Source organism: Megascapheus bottae, chromosome 9 (genome assembly GCF_031878675.1).
Source record: "Megascapheus bottae isolate mThoBot1 chromosome 9, mThoBot2.hap1, whole genome shotgun sequence".
Classification (NCBI taxonomy): Eukaryota; Metazoa; Chordata; class Mammalia; order Rodentia; family Geomyidae; genus Megascapheus; species Megascapheus bottae.
Window position 1 is genome coordinate 27,189,160 of NC_143517.1, and position 11,065 is coordinate 27,200,224.

The 11,065-nt window shown below is 43.1% G+C and overlaps 1 long non-coding RNA gene across 1 annotated transcript; it reads left to right on the plus strand.

The window, feature by feature from the left end:
- Positions 1 to 317: 317 nt before the first annotated feature.
- On the plus strand, positions 318 to 10,063 carry LOC150058928 (uncharacterized). The gene is made up of 4 exons (XR_016536566.1): positions 318 to 380; positions 4,397 to 4,523; positions 4,616 to 4,683; positions 9,767 to 10,063. It is a non-coding gene; the product is annotated as an uncharacterized LOC150058928 (long non-coding RNA).
- The last annotated feature ends 1,002 nt before the right edge of the window (positions 10,064 to 11,065 follow it).

An 11,065-nucleotide genomic window follows, 5' to 3' on the forward strand; every position in this document is an offset into this window, starting at 1 on the left:
TGCCTTGAAAATATACTGGAATCTTCCTCCCATGCTCCCGGTTAGGGGAAGACACTCCAGTTTGAAGAGTGCACTCGATTGATGACTACAGGCGGCTAGATCATGTCAGCATTTTCATTAAACACTGCTCAAGCAAGCTGGACCTTACACGAATGGAACTGGAGAGGCACAGCTGCAGCTACTGCAGAGGCAAAGCTACCCCAGCCTGGGAGGCTTACATAAGAGATGCAGGATGGACCATCAGAGTGAAACCTAAGTGCCATCACGGGAACCGAAGTCATCTGAGACTTGTCCATATCCTCAAAGCCTATAAAATCACATGCACAGGACGTTTGCCCTCATTTGATATGCCTTCGAGCACAAACCACTTTGGTTGGCATGTAAGTTGTGCTTCTCTCCCCCCCCCTCACCCCGTCCCACCCTCCCTGTAAAGTACTAGGCTGTCATTATGATAAGGCTGGCAACTTCTGCCTAGGAGAAGAGTAGGTGGGATGCAAGGGGAAACCTTGCAGGCCTGGGGAAGCATGCCCTCGCGTCCATTCCCAAAGCTCCATGGCAGGGCTGGCCAGCCAGGGCGATCACCGGGGAGCCTCTCCCGCGAGGACCCGGGAGCCAGAGCGAGGTGGCAATTCCCTGCGGGGCGTCCCTATCCTCCCAGGGTGGAAGCGTTAGGAATGTGCAATTAGCAGCAGGTGAAACGCCCTGGGAGCCCGGGCTTCCCTCACTACTTTTCCAGCGGCGCATTCCTCTGAGGGCTGGGGTCCAGCCCGTCCCGGGCTGCGCCCACTCCTGGCTGGCTCCCCATTCCTCATCTTTGCACCCCCTTGAACTCCCTTCCCAATTAGACCTCTGCGACGAAAAGGTGGCAGGAGGATCATTTAAAACCACAGAAAACCAACAGGATAACAGCGAAACCTTTCCTCCCCACCGCTCCCTCCAACTTCAGAAACTAAAGTCAACTTACTGGGACGCAGGGAGGCTGGGGTTCGCCTCCGGGAGCGGAGGGGGGGGCGGCGCTCCGAAGCGCCCCGCGCGCGCACCCCAGCCCACACCCCGCGGTGGCGGGTGGCGGACCAGACGTTGTCACTGCACCAAGCCGCCTGGGCTCCGCCGCCCTCCCGGCACTCTTAGGGGCTCGCGGCGCCTGGCGGCGGCGGCGGCGGCTGCGACGGGCGGTGCGGGTCCGAGCGCGGCAGCTGCCGCCCGCCCCTGAAGTGCTGCGCTCCCAGCTCCCGGTGCGCGCGTCTTCCCGCTCCGGGGTGAGGAATCACGATTCCGCTAGGAATCCGGGCCTGAGAAATTGCCCAGGGACTGCCGCAGGCAGAGCCGTCAGCTGGTCGCGGGGTCACACCGCCGGCGCTCCCGCCAGGAAGACAGAAGGGCGTGCACAGGCAGTCCGCACTGGCCGCCGTGCCGCGGAAAATGACAGGCGCTGAGGCGGAGCAGCCGCTCCGGGGCGCGCGGGGCGCGGGGCGGCAGTGCGCATGCGTGCGGGCCTCTGCGGCACGTCACGGGGGTGGGAGGAGGTGAGCGGACCGGGTGGGGCGGGGTGGGGCGGGGCGGGGCTCGCGCGGCTGCCTCGGGGGCGCGGTTGAAGCTCTGTGGTTCTCCAGCTGGAAGGTGCAGGAAGTCTCTTCTTGCCTAGGGTTTTGTAACCCGAAAGGTCTGTGGTTGAACTTGTTCGTCTCGGAGTCTATTGTCCCTTAAGAAAGCACTGTTTATCTAAGCAGTCTGTACGGTCCCTGGCCGGTTCCACTCTAGGTATTGCTTAACCAATGAAGCACTGTGATTGGGGGGTGAGGGGGGTAGTCCTGCACGGTGGCTGTGTAGGAAGGTAACTCGGAGAGTTTTGCCGGAGTCCTTTGCGCAGGCCGCACCCCAGGAGTAAGCATCGGAGAATGTCTAGGTGAGGCCCAGGAATTGGGTGGTAAAGTTTCCCAGGGTCCAGCCCGCGCTCCTCTAGTCGTCCTCAGTGTGGCCGCAGGTCCTAGGGAACCTGGCTAAACCGCAGACGCGGATAGAGTTGCAGTGGGCCCTGGGAGAACGTGGCAGACAACCTTCCTTCTAACAGGCTCCCAGAGAAGGCCAGGGCTTCCAGAGCACTCCCTCCTTCACACTCTGAAAGTGTGGGGTGCGAGCTGGAGCTCCTCCAGTGTTTACCTGCTGGAGAATTTCTGGGAACCAATTCTGAGGCCCTACCCCATCCAGGTGGTAGTTCTGGGCCCCTGAGCAAAGGCGGGGCTCAGGAACTCCTGGCACAACAAGTCACTAGATTACTCTAGACAGGATCAAGTTTTAGGTTATCACAACCACATCCACAACGTGGAGCTGGGTATGGCTTTGTCAGGTGACAAATACCCAAAGCCAATCTAGAACTCAGGACTTGTCAGATAAAGCACTGGCTTAGAATGCACTGGACTTGGGGACAGAGACTAGTCCAAATTTTCTGCAAGTGTTACTTGGCATTCCTTAGCAGGAAAAAAAAAAAAAAAGACAGAAGGCAGGCGCGGTGACTCACACCTGTAATCTTAGGCTGCGCAGAAGGCTGAGATCTGAGGATTGCGGTTCAAAGCCAGCCCCAGCACTAAAGTCCTTGAGATGCTTAGCTCCAGTTAACCACCAGAAAACCAATAGTGGCCCTGTGGCTCAAGGGGTAGGGCAGAAGCTTTGAGCTAAAGAACTCAGGGACAAGGCCCAGGCCTAGGATGGACAAAAAAAAAAAAAAAGATAGTAATGATAGGATACATGCGCACACACACTCTATATATTAAAGGTAGCTTAAAGTTGAGTGGGAAGAGGCCCATTATGAGGATAAGTGTGAGAACTGGAGGAGAATGATGGAATAAGGGATGTGTTCCTGTGTTACAGGAGGAAAGAGATATGGGAAGAAACAAACTTGAGCTTCAAACTAAAGATTGGGGTTGAGGCATGACTTCTACAGCTCTAAGGAAAATGATTCCTATCTTGAAAATTCCTTCTGTATTTGTCATTCCTGTCTGTTGAATATGGTTTCTATTCACAATTTGAGTTAGAGAGTTGTTCTGTGGGGAGAGAGGAGATACGTGCAATTTTGCAGCTTTACATTCCATATTGTGATTGCAAAATGTTGTTCTCAGGGCATTCTCATCCCGGACACTGCAGACTTCACTGAGGAGCTAGAAAGGCAACAATAAGGATTCCTGATAAGAAGAATGACTATCATAATTTTTATAGTGATCTCATAGGGGCTTAAACTTCTCTTGCTTCCTTTGTTCTTTCATTAACATGCTGATCATTTGTTTTCATTTCTGAATTGTTCATAGCAAGATTTGCCATCAGTACATTGGAACCCATATGTATTTGAGACAAGCCTTGTGGTTGTGGAAATGTTGTGGGCTGCACTCCTAGTCAGAGTAGTTTTGGAGATAAGTATGTGATATTTATGTGTGTGTACACACTCCTGTGTGCTGATAATGAGACTTGAATTCAGAGTCTTTCTCTCTTGCTTTGCTTTTCCTGCTCAAGACTAATACCACTTGAGCCACATTCCATTGCTGTTTTTTTTTAACCCCTTAATGAGAAATGGGAGTCTCTTGGATTTGGTTGCCTGGACTGGCTTTGAATTGAAATCCTCTGGTCTCAGCCTTCTGAGTAGGTAAGTTTACAGTTGTGAACCACCAGTGTCTGGCAAGTGTGTGATATTTATTTGTAATCTTTCAAGCCCGTGGTTTCCATTGGAATTTATATTTCTAGTTTGGCTTTATCTACTTTTATCTTTACTTTTCCAGTATCTCTTCCATGTCCAGAATTGAGTATAAAATAAAACAAATGGCTAAGGAAAAGAGAATTCCCTATAAGTGAGGGATCTGTTGCATCATAGATAACAGGACTATATTCAGTTTTCAATAAGGTAATATTTAAAATAAAAAGTTAAGGTAGTAGAATGTCCACATTGGGAGTTTTGCATGAAGAACTCAAAGTTACCAGTTTTTTTTAAGTGCTAGCAACTCCAATCAAAATATTATCCACATAGTATTTTATTTGCATATTGGCTTTAAGAGTTCTAAAATTTGATTATATAAGAATTAATACACTGTTGGGGGGGAGGGTAATGGGTACCAAGACATGTGAAAGGGTATCAATGTATGTGAATTAATGCCCCTTCTATCTGGCAAATATCATGTAACCCTTTTACTAATTACAATAAAAAAAAAGAAAAAAAAGAATTAATACACTGTCATTGGCATCTTATTGGCATCAAAAACATAGAATGTGTGATATTGTCTTAGTATAGGTTGAATCAATATTGACTGTGTTTGTATTTATAATTTTTTCTTGTAAGTTGGTATTTCTGTCTTGTAAGAAAAAAAAGTAACACATTTTTTCCCCTCTGAAGTCTGTATTTTTTTGTGTGTAGGTCAACAAAACCTGGTTTCTACTTGCTTTTTCAATACCGTGAGAAGTGCTTTCCATTATATAGATACTCCAGGCAGCTGCAAACTTGTTCTTCCTTCACTGAAGCAGCTATGATTAGGACACTTCTGGTAAACATTTTCTGCTAAGACCCCTGAGCAAAGAAATTTTGGCTGAAAAAAATCTTCACCTTTGTTTGACTTCTTTATTCATTTAACTTAAGGGTATTTTTGGATATGATAATGTTCAACTCCCAGTTACTTCAAAGACTGACCAAGTAAGGAGATCAAGGTAAGTGGTGAGACAAAGAATTGGAGCAAAGAATTACATGGTAAAAAAAAGTATGTTTTCTATAGTCAAATGAATGTGAATACATTGTGCTTATTTCTGGACAAGGTTGACCACAAGGTTTGCATTAATTGAACACATGTGGTAGTATATAACACTGAAAATCACAACTGAATTTCTCTTTGGGATCCAGGATATGTAAAATTCTATCTCTTATCTCAAGAAACATAGAGAACCTCATTAGTCATCTCTTAACACAAAAAACCTATGACATGTCTGCATTTCAAATATTCACATCCAAATTGGTTCATTTAGATCTTAAAGTAAAAGATACAAGGATTATTTGAAGATAGAGTATTACAAAGTAGATTTGGCTTTCCACATCCTCTGATTCTGCATCAACCAATTATGGATTAAAAATATTCAAGTGGGGGGCGGACCTGGAGTTTGGCATAGTGGTAGAGTACTTGCCTTATATACATGAAGACCTGGGTTTGATTCCTTGGTACCACATACATAGAAAAAAGCTGGAAGTGGTGCTGAGGTTCAAGTGGTAGAGCTCTAGCCTTGAGAAAGTCCAAGAACAGTGCTCATGCTCTGAGCTCAAGCCCAGGACTGGCAAAAATAAAAATATTCAAGGGGGTAGAGTTGTGTATGTAATGAAAACATAGATGTTTTCTTTCTTCCCTAAATAATATAGTCTACCAAACATTTGCATAATATTTACACTGTATTAGAGATGATTAGCAATCTAAAGATGGCTTAAAATAGATCTAGGTGATATTGAAATACTGTACCATTTTATATATGGGACTTGAGCATCCACAGACTCTTGGTAGCACAGATAACCAAACTCTTGCCCCAGTAACTCATTGACTAGATGACTGGTAATTATGATCCAAGCCTGAAAGAACTGGTAAGGAACTCTGGGCCCAAGGCAGGAGCAAAGCTGGAGGGTAGGAGAATGGAATTTAGGGATGGAAGAAGCAGAATGGAAGTAGCCTTTGGTGGCTGAAGAGCAGAGACTGGTGCGAACAGTCGGCTTCTTCTTAGATAAGTTGGGAAGATGGCTGTGACCAAGAAGAGCAAAAAGCCATGTTTGACCAGGTAGGACTTGCTGGTACTTAAGTGTGAGGGATTCTGCATTTGGATTGATCAAAAGGAAAGGATGATGAGACTTAATAGATGAGAAATCCTTTAAAACTTATGATAAACACTTTAAGGAATACTTACAGAGATGGATGTTCATTTTTAGCCTCTAAGAAATACTTAGTGAATAGAGAGGTGGGTGGGAGATACATAGGCTTACGTGAGTGGCACACCCAGCACCTCCTTCAGCCAGCTGCCATCACCAATCCCTAACACCCAGTGACAATAGCATTTAGCATGCAGGAGCCTTTTAATGAATGCTTGCTGCTAATGAATGGGCTTTTAAAATCTGTAGCTACTGTCTCTCCTAATGTCCATTTTTATCATTTTAATGCAAGCCAGGGTTGACCATTGTTTTTTAAGAAAGTGCTTTCCTTTCCTGAAAGCTGACATAAGGATGATTTTAGGGCTCCTCAGAGAACTGGAGAATCATGCGGAAAAAGCTTTCAGGAGAGATCAAGGCAAAGCCTACTAATGTCAGTTCTGTCCTCATACTGTATTGCAGAGGAAAAGGCAGGGCATAATGTCTTGACATGCCTATATCTTTCTCCTGGGAGAAAGAAATTTTATGGTAGCAGGAGACACAGTACTTAAAACAGTGAGAACAGAATGTCTTAAAGAACTGTCTTTATACTAAAGATTAAAGACTGGGCACTGTCTGAGTCATCTTGACCTTATACATTCTTTAAAGTTCTTATCCACCATCATGATTTGTGGTTTCAAGACTGATGAAGATATTGGGAATGTTGGAGCTTCCTTTTTTCTTCTTTTGATTTTATCCAGTTTAATATAACAGTTTTCATAAATTTTTCTGATGCCTACTTAAAATACAATCATGTGTTTTGTTCATTATATGAATATATCAGCCAACAAACAAAACTTGAAGATTGAGAAAGGAAGATTATGAAATTAATGAAAGCTTCAGTTCCAAGAGAGCTAGTTGTGCACCAACATAAAAAAGGGTGTGAATTCCACAGTGAAACCATCTGGACCTGAGCTCTTTTTGGTTGGCATTCCACTGATTGCATCCACTATCTCATTGTGTAAAATTGATTTGTTCATTTGGCTTATCTCTTCTTTGTTCAATGCGCGTAGCCTATATTTAAGAAATCATCCATTTCTACTAAATTTTCCTGTCCTTTGAATATAGGCCCTGGAAGTACTTATTCATAATGGACTGAATTTCTTGAATATCAATCGTGATTGTTCTCATAAGATCTCTAATCTTGTTTATTTGAGTCTCCCCTCTCCTTTTTTGATTAATCTTGCCAGGGGTCTGTCAGTTTTGTTGATCTTTCAAAGAATCAACTTTTTGATTTATTAATTTTATGTATAGTAGATCTTATTTCAGTCTCTGATATTTCTGATTTTATTTTTGTTGTTTGTCCTTCTAGTTACCAAGAAAAGGTAATAGTCCATATTAGTGAGAACCAGTGAGTGTGAGGGCCTCTCTCAAGATGTCTACATACTTGCCAGTGTTTAGGCCTGCCAGTGTTTAGGCCTGCCAGTGTTTAGGCCTATCCTCCTGAACACATGACAGAAGCAGGCATTTAAGATGCTCCTGTGTGGATGGTGGTCAGACCCTCAGAAGAATCCCATACATTCTTTAGGGATGAATAAAAACAAGAACTTAGCCTGATAAAAAAACAAAGGGCCTTGGAAATTTCATAGCAATTCAGAAAGAGAGTATGAGAGAGAGGGGGAGGGAAGGAGAGAAACAAAGGGCCTTGGAAATTTCATAGCAATTCAGAAAGAGAATAAGAGAGGGAGAGAGAGAGAGAGAGAGAGAGAGAGAGAGAGAGAGAGAGAGAGAGAGAGAGAGAGAGAGAGAGAGAGAGAGAGAGGGAGGGAGAGGGAGAGGGAGAGGGAGAGGGAGAGGGAGAGGGAGAGGGAGAGGGAGAGGGAGAGAATGAGAGAGCATGAGAGAGTTAAAGCCATAAAATCAACCATCACTCCAAGATGTCTTGTAAAAACAGCAGTTGCTTTTAGAAATATTTAATCCCAGATTCCACCAAAGTGCACATGGTATTTCCTGTTTCTGGAAACAGGGAAATTAAGCTCTGTTTGAAATAAAGCAAGTACAGCCAGATGTTGGTGTTGGTTACGATCTGCAGGGCCCATCGTGCATGTGGCAGCAGTCAGGGAAATGCATGACAGCTGCCTGAAGCCCTGAGAGCCTAATTTCTCTTGGCTAGAAAAGAAAAAGTGTAGAGCTGTTTTGTTTATATGTACAAGGAGACAGCTGAGTCCAATAGACATTATTTTGGTTTGTAGAGCCAGTAACAGCAATTTAAAATATTTTTTTCTTCCTTTGACACACTTAAAATTCAAATCACTTATTCAAGAAATGTTCGGTATCCTACAAAATTGACTTGTTTTCTTTTCTAGGAAATACTGGGCTATTTCATTTTAAAATCAATGATAGAGAATCTCACAGTGGTTTTCTTTGTCCATCTTAATAATTAGAAATTATCTCAAGGGATACATGATTAGACTTGTTGATTAAATGAGCCTTTGAGTATACAGGTGTTATTGCCTGAATATGAAATATCTTCCACAAACTAGCTCATGTATTAAAGCACTTAGTCCCCAGCTGGGGGCAGTATTTTGGGAAGTGAGAGAAAGTCTAGAAGGTAAGGCCTATCTGGACCAAGCAGGTCACTGCTGCTGTATCTGTGAAAAATACCTCAGTCCTCAATCCTCCCCTACCCTCCTCTGCTTCTGTACCCATCTGTGTCTATGTCTCTGTTTGTCTCTCTCACCATCTATCATGGTGAGTAGTCTCTACTTCCTCCTTCTACCACCATGATATTCTTTCTGTTTCATCATGAAATCATGGACTCAGAATCAATGGAACCAAAAACAATGGATTGAAACCATGACCCTAAATAAGTCTTTCCTCTTTTTAAGTTGTCCTATCAGGTGCCTGGTTTCAATGATGAAAGGTCTGACACATTAGGAGTAATAATAGATCTCACACAACAGGATTAATAATAATCTACTTAATCTTTCACTGCATTCCATTCCTGAATCTTTGGTTTAACTGCTTTGGCTCTTCCTTGCTTTATTATCCCTTGTCCTTTCCTGTCTTTGTATATCCCTAGTGTTTTAGGGGAGCTTTTCCCTCCCATTTCTGTTCTTCAAATGCTAACCATACTATAATGCCTAATTCATTCTCTGCAGGTCCCTGAAGTTGACCTTGGCCATTCCAGATGGAGAAGGCTCCCCGATGAACAGCTGTTACCATCTGTCATCTATCTATATCATCACATGACACTTCCTTAACTACTGTGTATTATAGATATCAGTGTATATATTGCTACTGCCCAATAAGTCAGAAAGCTTCTCACAGCAGGCACTCTCTTCCTCACTTCTTTGTATTTCTTCTCCTTATCTGTTAAGTTACTTCAGTACAAAATCACAAGACCATTATCATGTCCATCCTTGTGATGTCGTTGATTGTGATCATATTTGGTGTAAGGGAAAGTGTAGGCTTGTAGGAGGAGATAAAGCAATTCATCATTTGCTCCTATTAGCTTGCAGAACTAGACAAATTAATCAATGTTTATTACCATATATTTATTACTTCTGAGTGGTAGAATAAGGACTTGATCACAAGTCCAGTTACTAGAATTGGGGTAGAAGGTATGATCCAGAATGATCCAGATTAATACTTGGTATTGAAGTCTGAGTTGAGGATACTGTAGTATTTATCAACCACTGACAATAGATAGGATTAAATCTAGAGCTTGGAGAGGGCTAAGTCTATAACTGGGGAAAAGATAATCAGCTATTGGAACAAAACAGATAATGCAACAGAAAACCAAGTAGAGTATTTTTCTTGCAATGCCTGTCCTATCAGACTTCTTGACATGAGCTGTGTGCATCATTGATTCTGCTTCCCCCTATACAATAACCTTTTCTCATCTTATTTCAGAGAAATGACCCTAAGTTGCACTGAGAAATAATGGGCCTCTAATTGGACCAGGGCTTTCAACCAATCCCACGAATAGCATCGTGCAAAGGGCCTGAGAGAGAAGTAACTACTTGAGCCAATAGAACCAGATTCCTCTGAGTTGTACACTGGACAATCTGGATTAGATTGGACAGTGTGTAATGGAAAGAAAAGCAAATAAACAAGAAGAAGCAGAGATACAATGGAAAAAATAACAGTGTCCCAGCCAATGTAATGATTCTCCAGATTCTTTATGTCTTTAAAGTTCTTTTTCATTGCCTGATCCTTGATATATCCAAAACATGTAACAAAAATAAAAATATAAACAAAGTAATCTGGCCACTTCCGGCTTACGCCTATAATCCTAGTTATTCAGGAGTCTGAGATCTGAGGATCATGGTTCAAAGCCAGACTGGGCAGGAAAGCCTGTGAGACTCTAGTCTCATCACAAAAGCTGAAAGTGGAGCTGTGGCTCACATGGTAGAACATTAGACTCAAGCAAAAAAGCTCAGACAATGCCCAGAATCTGAGTTCAAGCCCTAAGACTAGCATAAATTAAAAAAAAAAGCAAAACCTCAACATACTACTCAATAAATGTACAGGAAATAAATTCTGAATATTATTAAACATTCCTAAAACAACATTTATATGCATTTGTTATATAATGAAGAACATTTCTAATTTTTGTTTCTGGTTCCTAGAGTAAGTCTCTATTTCAAGTCCTCAGAATTTCCTGAGGGAAAGGTGTATCTTTTGTTTATAATTAGCCCCTCTGAATACTTGACTTGAGACTAATGAGTGGTGAAAGGGAACTATCAATATGATTCTCCAGAAGAGCTGGTCCCAGAGATGGAGTTCAACTTCTTGCCCATGATTCAGCCATGCCTGTGTAAAAGCACCCCAAGAAAAACACAGGACACTAAACGAGACTTCAAAACTTCCTGGTTGGGAAATATGGTCGCCATGGAAGAGTGACATCCCATTCTCTCCTTCATGCAGGACACAAAGCTCTTGCACACAGCCCCCTTCTAGATCGTGCTCTGTGTAGCTATTCATCTGGTTTCTCCTCTCTATCCTTTATAGTAAGTAATATAGTTGTCAGAAGTATAGTACTTTCTTTCACATTGGGTTTAATAATTAGGTAGAACAACTCCCAAAGTGGCATTGTGGGAACCCTAAGATTTGTAGCCGAGCCAAACAGAAACCTAGGTAGTTTGGGGATCCTGCTCTCAGCTGGTGTCTAAAGTAAGTGTATTGAGAATCTCACCCTCTAACTTGTCA